At 39.5% G+C, this 17748-nt stretch overlaps 1 long non-coding RNA gene across 1 annotated transcript in view; it reads right to left on the bottom strand.

Annotated features, from left to right (window-relative positions):
- The window catches only part of LOC150019903 (uncharacterized), an 85093-nt gene extending 78779 nt beyond the window's left edge, over window positions 1-6314 (bottom strand). Inside the window, exon 1 of the long non-coding RNA XR_016509097.1 lies at window positions 6234-6314. This is a non-coding gene — a long non-coding RNA (uncharacterized LOC150019903). The remainder of the gene's footprint in view (window positions 1-6233) is intronic.
- Window positions 6315-17748: the final 11434 nt, after the last annotated feature.

Below are 17748 nucleotides of genomic sequence, written 5' to 3'. Positions count from 1 at the left end.
CTTGGGGCCAGGAGACTGATAACACACAGGTGGGACCCTGTTGTTCTTTCCAAACCTATAAGGCTTGTCCTTTATAAATAAGGGAGATACTTTCAGGACACAAGACCTATGTTATATATTTATGTCGCAACCCTATAACTGTACATCTCAAACTTTAATGTGTATAACACTAACCTGGAGAGCTTCTTTAAAACTAGACTTTTTTTTTTTTTTTTTATTAAGTACCATAGGAGATTCCGATGCAGGTAGTATTCAGACTGGACTTTGAGAAACATTGCCCTATATTGTCAGCACATACAAGCACTGTAAAAGCATTAGATTGGTGACAGAGACCTCAGAGAAATTCTTGTCAAATCACCTAATATCACACGCAAGAAAAACAGAACTAGGAAAGTTTCTAATAGTTCATCAAGTCACATTGTATTAGAGACTCCAGGTAAAAAGGAGCATTCTAAAGGTGCTTGTTTGACTGAATAGAAAGAAGATGGATGGGTAGATAAACAAATAAGCAAAGAGACTTGTTGCAGCATTATATGCCCAAATTTATAAACCATCTAAAGTTTAACAACAGGAGGTTGTTTTAACATACTATGGTTGATAAATATAGTAAGCTTTCAGTATGTTCTAAATGACTATTTAGTGACCTAGGAAATTTCTTCTATGTAATGTTGGTGAGGGACAGCATATGGTACATGTAGTATGGGCTAACTTTGTAAAATGTTCACATGTACACATAGGAGGAAAAGAAAAGGAAATATATGAAGAGGCAATAATAGTTCTCTTTGAGTGATAGAATAATGGATTATTTTTATTTTCTTCTTTACACATTCCTGAATTTTCTATTCTTTGCAGTGAACCTGAGCAAAAAACACCAATTCTAATACTTTTTTAAAGATCCTATCATTAAGAACTTGGACATTAAAAAAGTTAGCAAGTTAATCTTAACTGATTTAAGATCCCATCCCCTCAATAAAACATTTAGAATGGACCAATTAATACAACTAAATCTACTATACTGATACTCTCTTTTTTAAAAAAAAATCTCTGTTTGTGAAGAGGCTCTACTAAGTCTCACCCATAATTTGTTTTTAAAGACACTCATCCTTGCTAAAAGAGCTGATTGTCTATTTATTAACATTAACCATGACCTTGGGAATGGCAAACTCATAAAAAACAAATATCTATTTTTAAAACTTACCTATTTTCTCTTTTCATTTAGTTTAGAAGCTAATGTAGAAGTTGAACAATAAAGCTCTGGAAATGTTCACTTGCCCAGAATGAGTAATATTTTTTCTATGCCAACCCATAAAGAATACTATCTTCATCTACCTTACTTCCTTTGTGGCTTTCAGGGACATTGGGTGTTATAGTTACCATAAATACGGTACAGTACTTGAGTCTGGTCAGAAAGTGAAGCAGTCTGATTAATCAACTATGTTGACTAATTATAGTCTCTACAACACATGAAATACCACTTTTCAAAAAATTAGACTGTCATAAATTACAACCAACACTGGAACTCTACTGAAGGTTTCATAATTCTCTGATGATTCAGAAGGCATTTCCATGTCTCTCAGGTTGTCAGATTCACCAGCATAAAAAGCATTTATCCTGATAAGACAGATGAGGGCAGATACTTGTTAATAGGAATTTTCAGTTGAGAGCTATGTAAGCAAGCCAGGTTTTACTATGTTTACAAGGCTGACTGGGTGTCTATTGAGCTCTTTAAGCACCTCCTGAGAAAGGCTCTTTATTTGCCTGAGATTTTGTAATTATTATTCCACAGGAATACAATGGTAACATTCTATTTTACAACAAAAGAACTAGATTACAAGTTATCCTACAACGTCCCACCTCCAAGCTGAGATCACACACGTATAGAGTTACAATGGTGCCAATTATATTATCTTTTCATGCACTGTATGTTTCTATGGCTTTTGATGATCTGAATGGATTTCTTAGCAAATAGCAGCTACTGGCAGCAATAAAAACAATTTGGGGAAAATAGTTCCATCTTCTGTGTTCCGGTAGTGCTATTGATTGAAACTTAATATTTGTCTCACTTCTTTCTTGGTACAACAAGGAAGCCTGTGGCTTCAGTCTGGGCCCCCATCCTTCCTTACCAAGAAGGTGAGCAGGAAAGCCTGGCATATACCATGGCTTTTCCATCCCTATATGCTGGAAGCCCGATTCCATTAAATATATATAAATAGTTTTTTTAAGAATTTAGTCCAGTCCACCCTCCCCCTCCCTCACCCCACTTTATTTCAGAAGCATAGAAAGTGTAAAGTTTTTGCCCAAGTTTACAAAGTATATTGGCAGAGTCGGGGCTGGATTCTAAGTCTCCTCATGGCCCGCACTCTTTGCATTCAATCATGCCCTCTGTGTGAAACTTCGCATCGTGTTTAAATAATGCCAGGGCTGAGATTTTTCCCCTGAAAAATGTACTTTCCTTTGAGATAGGTGTAAAATGGGGAAAAAGGAGGGAAAGAGGGAGGGAGAGAGAAAGGGAGAAAGGGAAGGAGGAAGTTGGAGGGAGAAGCTAGCGTCATATCCTTGAGGTAACACTCCCACATCGCCAGCCAAGCTTGCTCCTCTGACGCAGGAACTTGGGGTTTCAGTGCTGCCACAGTGAGCTAGGTGCCAAGGTTTACTTACTTGAAAAGCTATAATGAAGCTCCCTGGAAAAGTCTTCTAGGATATTTGAAGCTGACGGCGAGAGGCTCTTTAATAAATAAAGAATTATACCTTACCCGCAGAGCCCTGCCCTGGGCTGTGACACGTGGGGGAGACATATTCTAATGTGAGAGAGATTCAAAGTTTGGGCCAATATAATTGGCTGATAGCACAAAGCAAAGTTAGGGTTTTTAAGGGGAAAGTCATTCAATGAAGTATCAACATTCCAACTCAGCCCTGGAGGGAATGTATATTATAATTCACAAGATAGAAGCAGCCTAGATAAATTGAATCAATAAATGGAAAAGTTGCAATATTATAAGTGTAATAAGAGACTAAGAGAATAAGTTACACCTCCCCATAGTGTGGGGCTTAATATAAGAGTCATTATGCTTGTGGGAAAGGACCTGATTCATCATGGTGATGGTGGGAGTGCCTAAGTGAAGGCCCACGATAATGTTTAGACTGATACTGCATAACAACAACAAAACCCACAGTGGCATCAAGGCTCTGCCATAACCTTAGGAATGATGGTTCAAGTGTAGAGAGCCAAAGTCACCTGGAAAGTAGGGCATCGATATGGAGCCTTTGGAGCCAAATGCGCCAAAGGGCAGCTGCAAGTAAAGACTGTAGCTAACACCAGACGGAGGAACATCGAAGGTTGGGACCAGGACTCTGGCACCACCCATTAAGCAAGGGTGCTTCAGAGACCACAAACAATTGGGCAGAGAGAGGGAGCCAGCACTAAGAAGCAGAACTGCTGCGGGGAGAGAGCTGAACACATGACGGCCTGGATCCTTCATGGGAAACAGGGCACCAGAAAGCTGAACATCCAAATGCTCTCCTGGAAGGCACTTGAGGCAAATACCATTTCTGTTTGCATTTCATTGCTTCACACCCCTCCTTTGACTGGTCCCTCACCCTCATTGGTGTGGCCGACATCTGTGAAACCTCACATGAAAGACAGCTGGGACAAGAGAAAGGAGAGGCTCTTGGTTCTGGTCAGAAGCACACTGCTCCCCAAAGGCTCATTCAGTTCCAACTATCCACCAAGGCCCAGATTTTCTCTGCATTAGATATTCAGTGAGATTAAGGAGTTCTAAACAAGGTCAGCCCTAGCACTCCATCAGTCTCACAACTAATACAGTTCGAAGATGACTCGAAGTCAGACCAAATCCAAACACCTGGTGTTAGGGGGAGGAGAGGGCTACCTGCACCACCCTCAAAGGAAGGGATGGCTCCCATCCAACCAAACAGCTTCATGAGTTCCACAGCAGTCACATATTTAAACCAAAGCTTTTTTTTTAAAGTACTATTTCTATTTTCTTTCTTCCTTCCCCTATCAACCTTGACCTCTCTATGCCCCATGGACAAAGATGTGTTTCAGAAACATCCTTCTCAGCTAAACAGCACTAGTCATGATGTGGAATCCACACTCCCATTTTTCTCCAACCTCCATTTCTGTGGAAATAACAGTAGCAATAGCCAACATGATAGTATGAGGGAGGCATTATGCTGAGTACTTTGCATATATTATTATGCATTATTATATTTGATCATTTCATCAACTCTTTCGGGTAACACTATCATAATCCTTACTTTACAAGTGAAGAAAATAAAGCACAGAGATGCTTATTACCAAGGTCATGTAGCTAGAGAGATGAAGGCTGGCCTGGCATCCAGGCAGTGCTCCAGGGCACACATCCTTCCTCTACCTGCCATCTTCATTAGACTAGAAAAGCAGCAAGGTTTGGGCTCTTTCAGCATATCCCCCAACATACCCCCACACCCCACCCCCGGAGGGAGAACTGAATGTGAAATGCATTTAAAAAGGAGGCAATTTTTAAATATACACTGCCCAATGCAAAACAATGCAAAGTGTGCTGACTAAATAAAAATAAGCAGAATGAAGAATTTTGACCCCTCTGCCCTCAAACCTGCACAAAGGGTATTTCAAGCGCACCTTCCATTAGCCACCTCCTGCCCAATAGTGTTCATACCAACTTTCCAAATCTCCTGCCAAATTTTTCTAGCTTAAGTGAGATTTTTTTTTTTTTTAATTTTTTTATTTTGGTTTTTCAATTACAGTTGTCCCCTTTTCCCCCAATTTCTCTCCCCCACCCAACCCACCCCCTCTCCCACAATCATATCCCTCCCCGTTGTCCATGTCCATGAGTCTTTCATACAGGCTCTTTAATTAATCCCTTCCCTTACTTATCCCCCTTCTCTCCCTCTCCCCTCCCCCCTATTGACTGCTATTCTGCTCTTTGTTCTTTTTAGTTCCTTTGTTTGTGTTGTTCTTTAGTTTCCTGTATTAGGTGATATTTAAGTGAGATTTTAAGTTAAGAACTCCATTTGATTATCTTAACTTATTTTCATCTCTTTCAGACCTTAAGATCCCCATATTTCAAGTACCTTAAATGACACAGGGTTTCAGGTCAGAGACACCCAACACCCAAATAATTTCAGTCCTACAGTGAGCTATAGCTACTAGGACAGGATCATCAATGGTCATAAAATTTATCCTGAATGGGAAAATAAGTTAAAATTTCATCAATCAGAAAAACAGCATTCAGATTTAGCCTGGTAAGAACTGTCAGATGTCCAGCATGTCATCTGTACCCTGTGAGAGTGCCTACAGTTTAAGCCTCACGGGTGCATAAGATATTATAGATATTTATTAATTTTAAGCACATAGTTCTGTTTGGGAGGGGCACATGGAGATCAGAAAGGGGGGAAACATTTATTTAAATATGCCAGAGGCATCAGAAAACAAAATTAAAGTCAATATAATTGTGAAGAGGGTGACCCTAGTAACCTACCCCAAAAGAGGGGGAAAACACAAATGATCCAAACTAAAAGACTTTGAAGAAAGGAAAAAGAAAAAGGAAAAAAACAGGCTCTTTGTGTTTGATTCTGCAAACATATATTATGCTCACACTGAGAGCTGGCGGGCAGATGGCTGAAGCTCATACAAGGAATATTAAATCTATTTGGAACCCTCTTGCCCTCCTGATACAACACTACTTATGCCTAGAGGGCAAGACAATCAGCACAAAAATGCCTACAAATCACTTAGATTCTGTCACTAACTGGGAAATCCTCACTGCATCTCTGAGCACAGGAGTGAGAATGGTTTGCCCACCTCGCTCACATCAGATCAGACAGAGAGTCAGCAGAGAAGGCACTCCCTCCCTCTCTCTCCCTCTCCCTCTCCCTTTCTCTTTCTCTCTCTCTCTCTCTCTCCCTCTCTCTCTCTCTCTCTCTCTCTCTCTCTCTCTCTCTCTCTCTCTCTCTCTCTCTCTCTCTCACAAACACACACACACACACACACACACACACACACACACACACACACACACACGGTAGCACACCTCTTTGTATTCAAACTAGTTTCTGTCACTAGAGCCAGATCTGAAATAGAAAGGTGCATGTAATGCACCCAGCATAAAACTTGGTCATGGGGCTTGGTGAGTTTCTGCCATCTTTTCAAGTGAATAAGAACAGATTATTAGAATGTAAAGGACCGGAGAAATGAAGAATCAGCAAACTCTCACCTTGCCCCATTGTCCTTCACTTTATATTTTCTGATGGGCAATCATTCCACAGTGCGGTGAAGGTCACACACAATCCACTATTTCACCTGGAAAGCAAACCATGAGACAGAATTATTCCAAAAAATAGAAATGCCATATCACTCTTTTTAATCTGAGCGTCTAAATCTCTGTGGCTTATTGAATATGTGGACAGCAAGATGCTTGAGCACCCAGCTATACAAAGTATGGTTCACAAACCAATTCTATCGGCAGCACCTGGGAGCTAGTTAGAAATGCAGAATCCCAGGCCCCACAAAGACCAAATCAATCAGTCTTCCAGTTAACCAGCTCCCCAGGGGATTCATTAGTTCAGAAAAACACTGCTTTAGAACATTAATTTCCAGAGAGATATGTGCACACCAGGACACACACAAAATGATCTATTAGGATGTGCCAAGGTTTTACCACTTTGTTTTTTAATTTTTTAGTTGTATTTATTTTTACTTTTGCTTATGCTCATCTCACAAAAGAAAGTCAGTTTCTCTACTATTTGACATTTAGCTTGACCGAGGTACATGTACAAAGAAATAAATATACATATTTGAAAGTGTGGACTCAACAGTTTTTTAACTGATGGGACTTTCCATTTAAAAATTGGGATGATACATCTAGCTAAACTCTGGTTTAATAAGACTATCTCAAAACAAACACAGGAGCCTGTCAAGATGAGGAGACAGAGAAGTATGGCCCAAAAGATGGAACAGATCAAGGTTCCAGTGGGAGAACTAAGCAATGAGGAGATAGCCAACCTCACAGATGAGGAGGTAGCCAACCTAACAGACACAGAATTCAAAACACCAATGATAAAGATGCTCACAGGCTTGACAGATATGCTTAAGTATGGCAGACACATAAGGAAAGAAGTGAAGGCTATGCTAAGTGAAACGAAGGGAAGTCCACACAAAACCAATGTTGAAGGGAAAGAAACCAAGGTTCAAATCAATGATTTGAAAGAAAACAATCAACCAGTACAGAAGGAATAAACAAGAATTGAAAAAAATTAGAGGCTTAGGAATCTCTGGGACAACTTTAAACATACCAACATTCAAATCATAGGGGTGCCAGAAGGAGAAGAGGAAGAGCAAGAAATTGAAAGCTTATGTGAAAAGATAATGAAGGAAAACTTCCCAAATTTGATGAAGAAAATAGACATAGAAGTCCAGGACGCACAGAGAGTCCCAAACAAGCTAGACTCAAGGAGGACCACACCAAGACACATCATAATTAAAATGCCAAAGATTCAAGATAAAGAAAGAACCTAAAAAGCAGCAAGAGAAAAGCAGAGAGTTACCTGCAAAAGGGTGCCTATAAGACTGTCAGCTGATTTCTCAAAAGAAACTTTGCAGGCAAGAAGTAGTCAAGGTGATGAAAGCAAGGACCTACAACCAAGATTACTTTATCCAGCAAAGCTATCATTTAGAATAGAAGGGCAGATGAAGTGCTTTCAAGACAAGATAAAGCTAAAAGAGTTCATCATCACCAAGCCATTATTATATGAAATGTCAAAGGGACTTACTTAAGAAAAAGAAGACCAAAATTATGAATATTAAAATTACAACAAACTCATAGCTATCAGCAACTGAATCTAAAAAATAAAAACAAAATCCAGTTAAGCTAACCAAAATAGGAACAGAATCATAAGTATGGGGATCATTTGGAGGGTTATCAGCTGGAAGGTGAAAGAGGGAGAAATAGGGAAATGGTGCAGGGATTAAGAAGCATAATCAGTTGGTACAAAATAGGGGGAAGTTAAGAATAATATAGGAAAGACTGAAGCCAAAGAACTTATATGCATGACCCATGGACATGAACTAAGGGGAGGTGGGATTGCTAGAGGGAAGGGGGGGTACTTGGCAGAGAGGAGCAATGGGAAAAAAATTGGGACTACTGTAACAACATAATCAATCAAGTATACTTAAAAAAAAAAAAAAATGAATATCTCTCTGTCCAGGAGGCTTCTACTGTTGCAAGTTGACTAGATGTCCCCCGCTTCTTCCCAGTTACCTTATAAATATATGCAGTGGTACATAGCAGGATCCTTCTTTAGGAGACCTTCCCACAACTGTGCCTAGGCTAGTGTTCCTCTCCGCTAGCTGACCAGAGGACAGGGGACACATGCATCACACTGACCCTTCTGCCTGTGATTTTCTTATAAACCTTACTTTATACCAATACCATGTGATACAAGTATGTTCAAGTTCTTTGCAAGACCCACATCTAAAAGATAATCACCCTCCAGTAAAATAAGTAATTCATTTCATAATATGTGCCACAAAGGAAAAGTGCAGGTGAGACATGGACACCTCCATAAGGAAGTAACATTTAAGTGGGAATATAAAGGATGAACATGACTTTTAGGCAGGAAAAATGACTATGTGAGGAAGAAATTTGGAACAGGCTAGATTCTGAATAATGACTGGTATGGTTGTTATGTTAATTGGTGAAGAGAGCAGGGATAAAGCTAGAAGGGAAGACTTGGTCCAGATGTTTGAGGCCATGTGAGGGATTTTGGACTTTATCACATAAAACACTTAAGCCTAGGGTGATATCCCACTTTGGGCTCATCCAAAAACAGCCCCAGAAGCAAGGACCGGGTACAAAAAGTTTATTTGAAAAGTAATTTAATTGCTGTGGCTCAGTGGATTGAGCGTCGGCCTGAGAACCAAGTGTTGCTGGTTCGATTCCCAGTCAGGGCACATAACTAGGTTGCACGTCAGGTCCCCAGTTGGGGGCACGAGTGAGAGGCAACCACACAATGATGTTTCTCTCCCTCTCTTTCTCCTTTCCCCTCTCTCTAAAAATAAATAAATAAATTAATTAATTAACAAACAAATAATTAAATAAAAAATTTTTTAAGTAATTTAAGAAGCGTGGTGAGGGTTGAAGACAAGGTAACAAGGAAAGCCAGTAAGAAGTTCACTGAAGAGCATTGTGGGCAATTAGGGCTCAATCATGGAGGGGACCCTCTGGGAGATTGCATGAAACATGCCTCAGAACATTCCCACCGAGAGGCAGGGAAGCTGGACACTTACGCACCAACTCTCCACCCTTGTTGTTTAAAAGATGCTCTGTAGTGTTAACTCACACCCTGTTTGTAAGGTGAGAATGTCCTCATCATAAGATGGTAAAAGCCCCAAGGTAGAGTGAACACCCCAACCCAGCTTGCCAGGAATTTCTTGGCCATAGCACCTGACCAAGTCTTGCATCCTGAGAACTCTCAAAGTCCTGGCAAAATGAGATGACTGCTCATTCTAATATAGGAACTACCTGCAGGTGACCTCTGGAATAGGTTAAGGGAGTATGGATGGTGCATTGACAGCATCTGCAAAATGGCATCAGATAATTCCACAACTATACCCTGTCTAGATCCTGAAATATCAATGATGTTTTGTTCCTAGAGAGTCAATGACACACCTTAGCAATGCCCAAGAAGATTATGAAACCGGACATTAAAAAAATTAAGAATGTAACACATGTTATTGCCCCTAATAAAATGCCTATATTAGTTTCCTATAGCTGCTATAACAAATCAATACAAATTTAGTGACAAAACAATGCATATTTATCAGCTTACAGTTCTGGAGGTGGAAGTCTAAAATGGCTGGCAGAGCTATGTCCCTTCTGGAAGCTCTAGGGGAGAATGCATTCCCCTGCCTCTTTTAAGACTCACATTCCTTGGCTTGTGGTTCCACATGATTCTAACTTATACTTCCACCATCAAGTCTTCCTCTCTGATTCTAACTTTCCTACCTTCCTCTCATAAAGATTGGGTGCTAACCTGAATAATCCAAGCCAATATCTCCATTTTAGAAACCTTAACTAAATCACATGTGCAAAGTCCCTTCTGCCATGTAAGGTAACATATTCACAGGTTTCAAGGATTAGGATATGGCTATCTTTGGGGGGCCATTCTGTCCACCACAATGTCCTTGATTCTGGGGCACATTTAATTATAAGATCCACATCAAATGAGTAGCAGCTTTTATGGGTGATAATCACTACCTAATTAAATGTATATATTTAATGTGTATCCTGATTTAAGAAATGTTAAAATGTGGGGGAAAAATTGCACATCTTGGAGTAGTGTATCCGTGATAATGCAATGAGCATAGCAGAGCTCTGTCTCCATAGAGACTCAGGTTCTATATGCAGAGCCTAAGGTGAGAAATGAAGACGTTAGTCCAATAAATATATTTTGAATCTCCACCTGATACTAGACCCTGAGGGTGTAGCAGTAAGAGACACAATCCCTGCCCTCATGGAACTTTTGCCTCCTCATGAGAGTGGCAGACGTTGAGCAGTGAACCAGGGATGATTAGTGACATGAGGAAGAAGAGAGCAGATGAGGAGACCAACTGAGGATATCACAGGGCAGGAAAGGGACAACCTAGTACAGCTGAGCAGGTCAGGGAAAGTATGAAATAAGGTCATGTTTACACAGAGATTTCTGTGAAGCTTAGAGAACAGGATTTTAGTCAAAGGACAGCCCAACTACAAGGACTGTGGGGCAGAAAGAAGCTTGATTACAGTCATTAGTTCTACAGGAAAGACGTTTCCCAACTACCCTATCCCCATTCTCAAACATAACACCGCTCAGATGGCATTAACTATAAAACTTTACAGAAAATTCTCTTCTCCCCCTTGGGTACATGATGTGGTAGCACAAGAAAGGGAACAAAGTTAGAGGGGAGAAAAGTATTTGCTATAAAACTACCATTTTGTTCCTAATTTAAACTTGTATCATTTAGCCTACAATTAGGTCCAAAAGAAACATAATGCTTTCATCTTCCTACTTTCTATTTTCTTAACAAATGGTTTAGTTATTTTAAAAGTTCAGATGGGCGTTTCTTCTTCTTCTTCTTCTTCTTCTTCTTCTTCTTTTTTTTTTCTCTTTTCAAATGTGCAGCGGTAAAGCCCCAATACTTCTACCATCTCCAGCCTAATACACTCTACTCTTACCCTTTGGAAGCCTTGCCCCTTGATCAGAAAGCCAAAGCTCAGATAAGCCTGTGAACCTGTCCTAGGGAAAACAAGATACAGGCCTGTCCCCAGACCAGAGATGAGTCAACCAAATTCTGTCCCTACTGTGGGTCAAGGGGCATGACCAATGTTTGCATGATCAAAACCCCACCAAAGAGAATAAGTATAAGTCTTAGCCCTTCTCAAGAGAAAGGGAAAAGCCATCTGGAAAATCCCCACCATCATTATGACAGCTACAAATTGCCAATTATTAATGGCTCTCAATCTAACAGCCAGACTCTGCAACAGAGATTTGATTTGTCAGCAACATGCTGGCGAGGACCAGTTCCCAAACAAAAGGGCAAACACACAGGCACAAAGAATCACACACACACACACACACACACACACACACACACACACACACGGCAGTTCAGAGGTTCAGAATCTTATGGCTTTAGAGGAAAATCTGGAGGAGACTCATTAGTGATGGAAGGAGAGGCTTCAAGCTGTGGCTCATGACTAAATCATATAACAGAACACCTTCTTATTAACCTTGAATTATACATCTCAACTATGTTTCCTGACATTAAATTTATAATCAACGTAGACACAATTAATATAAACAACTATTCAGAGTTATGTAGAAAATAGATTTTTTTTTTGTCCTTTGAGTTTCTCACGACAGTATTTTAAAAATTGCTCATTTGCCCGCCTATGAATCTGAAGGTTATTTTACAAATCATTAGAATGACAAAAATATAACATGCTGGCAATTCAATTATCAAGAGTGTTTAACTTAAATCTTTAGATTCCCCAAGCAAATTGGTTCCATTACTGTTATGACAGTCATTGTAAAGTCATATTATTCCACATATAAAGTATGTTGACCCAAATACTACAGGAAACAATGAGGGCCTGGAAATTTATAACTGTATTTGACCTGAATGTGAAACTGTAATCAAGAAACCAGAAAATTTTCAATAACAGCCTGGACTACGCGGAATACCTTCCATACCATATATCATCGGTTTGTTGGACACCCTTACAGGTTAAATGATGCAAGCAATCATTAGTGCACGCTGGTGTGATGACCACAGAAATGAAATGTGAACTGGTACCTACAGGGAGATGTTTAGCCTGATCCATGAAGATTTAACCATAAGTCACTCATTAGTGTTAATGGAGCATGGTTCTCAAATTCCAGATGACACCTTGGGATTTTAGTGCCCACAGAAAAGGTAGATCAAGGCAGCTGCTCAGCTGTGATCTGGGAAAATTGAAGGTTGATAAAGTGTTTTCACCTATAAGAGTTGGAGAGAACTAAAGGCTCAATTTCTACTTTTACTGAACTGTCAACACAGAGTATTTTATAGAGACATTCATTTGGCATTCATCATCAAAAACTACCTTCTACTATGGCTATTCTGTCCCTTTTATATGTAACTAACCTACCACACAGCTATGGAAGGAAGCAATTCTTAAACCTTTGGCACTCTCAAAATTTAGCTTAGTTTTTGGCCTTAATAAATCTTCAGTAAATAATTATTAATGACATGAAAAAGCAAAAGGAGAAAGCAAAGATTATAAACTACCTTCAATTGTAATCTGAAATAGGGAGAATAATTACAGGTTTAAAAAAAAAAAAAGAGGCCCCAAGTAAAGGAATCACTTTCAACTATTTTGCTCTTGTGATTTCGGGTAAGAATGCCCAAAACTCCTAATTAAACCCAGGTCTAAGTTTTGAAGTTTCCATCTTGTAATTCAAAATAAGCTGTTCCTCAGCTTTGTTTTTTTTAATTATATTTTATTGATTATGCTATTACAGTTGTCCCCACTTTTCCCCCTTTTGCCCGCCTCTACCCCAACCCGCAAATCCCTCGGGCAATCCCCACACCATTGTCCATGTCCATGGGCCATGTATGGATGTTCTGTGGCTACTCCTTTCACCTTCTTTCATTCAGTCCCCTGTTCCTCAGCTTTGATAGAGTGTTTCTTGGCCTTTTGGTTGCTCATTCAACTGAGGTTAGTGTAATACATCTAATTCGAATGGTGTTTACCCTACACTTGCTCCGCTAACAGCAAGGCATAACAACTGGATTTCTACTTGTGTTCTCTTGGATGTCATCCTCATGAAATAAGATAAAGCAAAAGAAATGATGTCTGCAGGCACCCATTACTAATGAGGGGCGAAGTTAATCGGTGTGTGGGCAACAGTCCTTATTCCTTGCTTGCAAAACCACTCAGTGTCATGAACAAAATTCTCACCCTGGGTAGTGCTTTGTAATACTTCATGTATTACAAAAGTTCTTAACTTCCTGTCAGAGTTGACAATTTTTCTTGAGAAAGGTTGATTTTCCTAAAGTAGGCAATCCGGGATAATAATAACTTGTGTGAGGATTTCCCACCAATAGGCAGCCTTCTCATGTTCCAAAAGTAGCTACATGTGCCAAACATGATGGCAAACATTTTATACACATTACTTGCCCAAAGCAACTTTGAAAGGTAGAAATTACCTCCACATTGCACAAATTAGGAAATTCAGAGAGGTTAAGTAATTTTCAGAGCTCACACAGCTATCCCGTGACAGGGTTAGGAACTGAACCCAGCTCTTAGCTTCTAAAATCTATATCCTTATTATGTATAAAACTCATGGCCTGAAAGTTCATCCCACACTCAGGAAGCCAGGCCTCAACTCTTTCTCCCATTTCATTTGGAACCACTTATCAAGTTTCTCCAATTCTTGGAGTAGATAATGAGGTTAAAAATTATACTAACAGGTAGAAATCCGATTTCTCGCAAACCTCTACCCCTACCCCAACACATGCACACACGCACACACACACATTTCATAAAGGCACTATTTATTATCACTATTCTGTTTTTATTATTGACATTGCACTCAATCACAGGGCAGCACTATGTTTTCAAAATTGGACTAAATTAAAAAGGTGAAGCTGAATTCTCCATTGGATCAAATCAACTCAGAAAAAACCTGATGAGTTAGTGTTCTAATGAAATAAGTGAAATACCAATCTATAAAATAAAATAAACCAAAGGATGCCTCCATTTTAAAAGTGAATGGATTGTTTGAAAGGAAGTTGAAACCTGCCTTTGAAAGGAAAGTTCTATCTATGGCAGAAATCTCAATCCATGAGAGCATTTCACACTTGTTATTACTCTAGTTTTCTAAGTATCTTCTTTGCTGCTAAATTTGAGATGTAGAAATGTAGAAAAAATTAAATAGATATAAACCTCTTGATCTCACTATCCAGAGACAACCTCTATTAGCATTTTGCATAATTTCCTTCTTCCTAATTCGATACAGTTTTTATTTAGCCGATTTCATATCACAATATAGCTTTTAATTCCTGAGGAGATTTGCGGAAGCATATGGGGACTCAGTTTTAACCTTGGCATAGTAAAACAATAAACATTGGTCAGAATTTCTTATGAAAGCTTGACTTTCAGAATACATATTCATTTAAATTCATTGATTTAAATGAGTTGAACCAAAGGAACTTAAATTTTAAAATATTACTGCTGTAGAATTTCTTCAGGTTCCCAAAACAGCATAACTTCATAAATTTCTCTAATGACAGGAAAACCCCAGTGAGGATTACAGAATTCTGCAAAATCAAGCGTAAGCAAAAGAGAAATTAAAAATTTTGAGGAAAGGGACATTAAACAGACTTTGTTCACCTGTTTTAATTAGTATAGCTGAATCTCAATTATCACAATTCTTCACCAGACACTAGTAAATGTGCTGAAACCATCCTATGAAATTAACAAAGCTTTAACACCACAAGGCCTTGTTTAATTTTATCCTAGTCTGCATTTGTAAAATAAAAAGTGATTTAAGCAAGGAGATAGGACATTAGAAGCAGGCAAAAAGAACAGAAGATTTGCATCACTTACGGTAAGTCATTTATTTGACTGTAATCCCCGTGAAGGCAAAGATGTTGCTGCATCATTCATTGCTAGAGACATGGTATCTAGCATAGTTAATGAGTGAATGAATGTAAAAATGAATGAATGGTTGCATCTCTTGTCTCCTCAAAATGGCTATAAAATTCTCATACACAAAACAACAGCAGAAGGTTGAATAATTAACAATCAGTGAAGAGATACTCCTTAGCAAACACATTTTTCTGGGGAGCAACAGCTTTCACCAGGCCCCAATACTACAGACAGAACAATTCAGATTCTAAACACACTGTACAACCTTGCTAAACCTGTGTGATCCCAGAAGCCACAGACTTCTGCTGCCCTTCCCCTACTGTAGGTAAAAGCCAAAAAAAAAAAAAAAGCAGCAGAATTGTCCACTGACTGTCAGATAAATGTCTTGTTATTCTCCATGGTAATGTATTTATGAGGTTAATACCTGAGACATAAATGCAATTGGGGTCAAGGCTTGTACTCCCTAATCTACCCAGGTATTTTCATTTGTCTTTTCTTATGTACATTTGAGTAGATTTCTCTCTGTCGTGAAGATTATTTTATCTAAAAATATGAAAGTTTGAGGAATGAGATGAAAGCTGCCTTACCTGGGACGATCTCCCAATTCCTTTTGACTCCTGATTCATTTCAATTCAGCCTTCATTGACCATCATCAAACTAGATCCCAGATTATGCTACTGGCCTGGCACCCTGATTTTGTCATCATTTGATTTGTAATATATTCACGTAATTCAACCTATCACTTGGGTTTGTTCTGACAGGTATATTAAACTCAGAGCCCATCCTCCTCTGATCTCTAACATTCCCTAACCTGCCTTTCTGCAGGTTTCCCCTTCCTGTGCATTTACCTACAAGCCTCTGCCTCCCACACCACCTTTCATTCAGAGCTGCAGCCACAATCATTAGATCCTGCACAGAAGTAAATTTACATTCTTGAAAATAAAAGTCTTTGAATTATTACAAAAGCAACACACACACACATTTTAAAATTTATATGGTACAGAAAACCACAAAATAGGATGTAAAGCTTCCTTATGATCAGGAACCCATGGAACAATCGAGCACCATCTCCTTGTGCATATTCTTCTGAGTTTCTTCATAATTCAACACCTCAGTTTTGACAGAAGAATTTTGTTTCATCTGTGTTATCCATCAATTTGGATTGAGAGTCACAAGAAAAAGAGACCTTAGTGTTATGAGCACATAATGTAGTCAAGAATAGCTTTTGGCACTAATTATAGAGTAAATCAATTGCAAAAAACAAAATATCAGGGATGTGTTGCAATTCCACACCTATTTGTTTCCTGGGTTGAATGCTTTTACTTCAATAACACTTTCACTTACCATGTTTATGGGTGACAAATAAAGAATATGAAAAGAGATATAATAATGTTTTGGTATAATGGTTAAAATCAAGTTGTGCTTTGCTCCAGTCAATTTTTTCAACCTCCTGGGCTTTCTTCCTAACAAAACATATTTCATTCTTCCTATAACCTACTTGAATTACAGGCCTTGGTTTTTGCAAGTCAAGTACTATAAGGGTTTTTAAACCTTACTGACTATAACTATATGTCTGAAGTCAGATTAGTTTGTAAGCACAAAAAGCAAATTTAAGAGACTATTTCTATCTAAGTGCTTGCATTTCACAGGCAAGATTGAATTTTACATCTATGTCCAAAGACCCATAAGTCTTACAGAAAACAGATATAACCACTAATTTCATTTCACCTCTGTATATGCACCTCTAACCAGACTGAAAACCTTGTTAGATTAATAATTAACTCTAAAAACACAAGGGGAGACAGAAGTATTTTTAGGAACCAAAGAACAACGTTCAGCCCTTGGTGCATGTATCTACATGTCTAGGGATGTGCGCAGGGACAAGCTATATACTTTTATATGTAATATATGTAACATTCGTGTTCGGAATCTTCTTCTCCATGCTCCTCCAATACGCCTTTAAGGACTGCAGCGAGGGTGTCTTCATTCACACCAGATCCGATGGCAAGCTCTACAACCTGGCCCATCTACGAGCCAAGGCCAAAGTCAAAGAGGTGCTCATCCGTGAGATGCTCTTCGCCGACGACGCAGCCTTGACATCACACTCCAAAGAGGGACTCCAGCAGCTAGTCACTTGCCTTTCCCACGCATGCAAGGAGTTCGGACTAGCCATCAGCCTGACGAAGACGAACGTTATGGCTCAAGGCACGGGGACTCCCCCATGCATCACCATCGACGGATACACCCTGGAGGTTGTCAACGACTTCACTTACCTCGGGTCCACCATCTCGAGCTCTCTGTCAGTCGACTTGGAGGTCAACCGGAGAATCGCCAGGGCAGCCACAGTTATGGCCAAACTGAACCGGCGAGCGTGGAACAATTCCAGCCTCACTGAGAAAACCAGACTGCGCATCTACCAAGCCTGCGTACTCAGCACTCTCCTCTATGGCAGCGAGACGTGGACCACCTACGCAAGGCATGAAAGGAAACTCAACAGCTTCCACATGAGGTGCCTGCGACGCGTCCTGCATGTCGCCTGGCAGGATAAGGTCCCCAA

This window comes from Furipterus horrens, unplaced genomic scaffold (genome assembly GCF_987537825.1).
Source record: "Furipterus horrens unplaced genomic scaffold, mFurHor1.1.pri manual_scaffold_2, whole genome shotgun sequence".
NCBI lineage: Eukaryota > Metazoa > Chordata > Mammalia > Chiroptera > Furipteridae > Furipterus > Furipterus horrens.
Note: the sequence above shows the minus strand (reverse complement) of the source record. Positions and strands in the feature narration are given on the sequence as shown.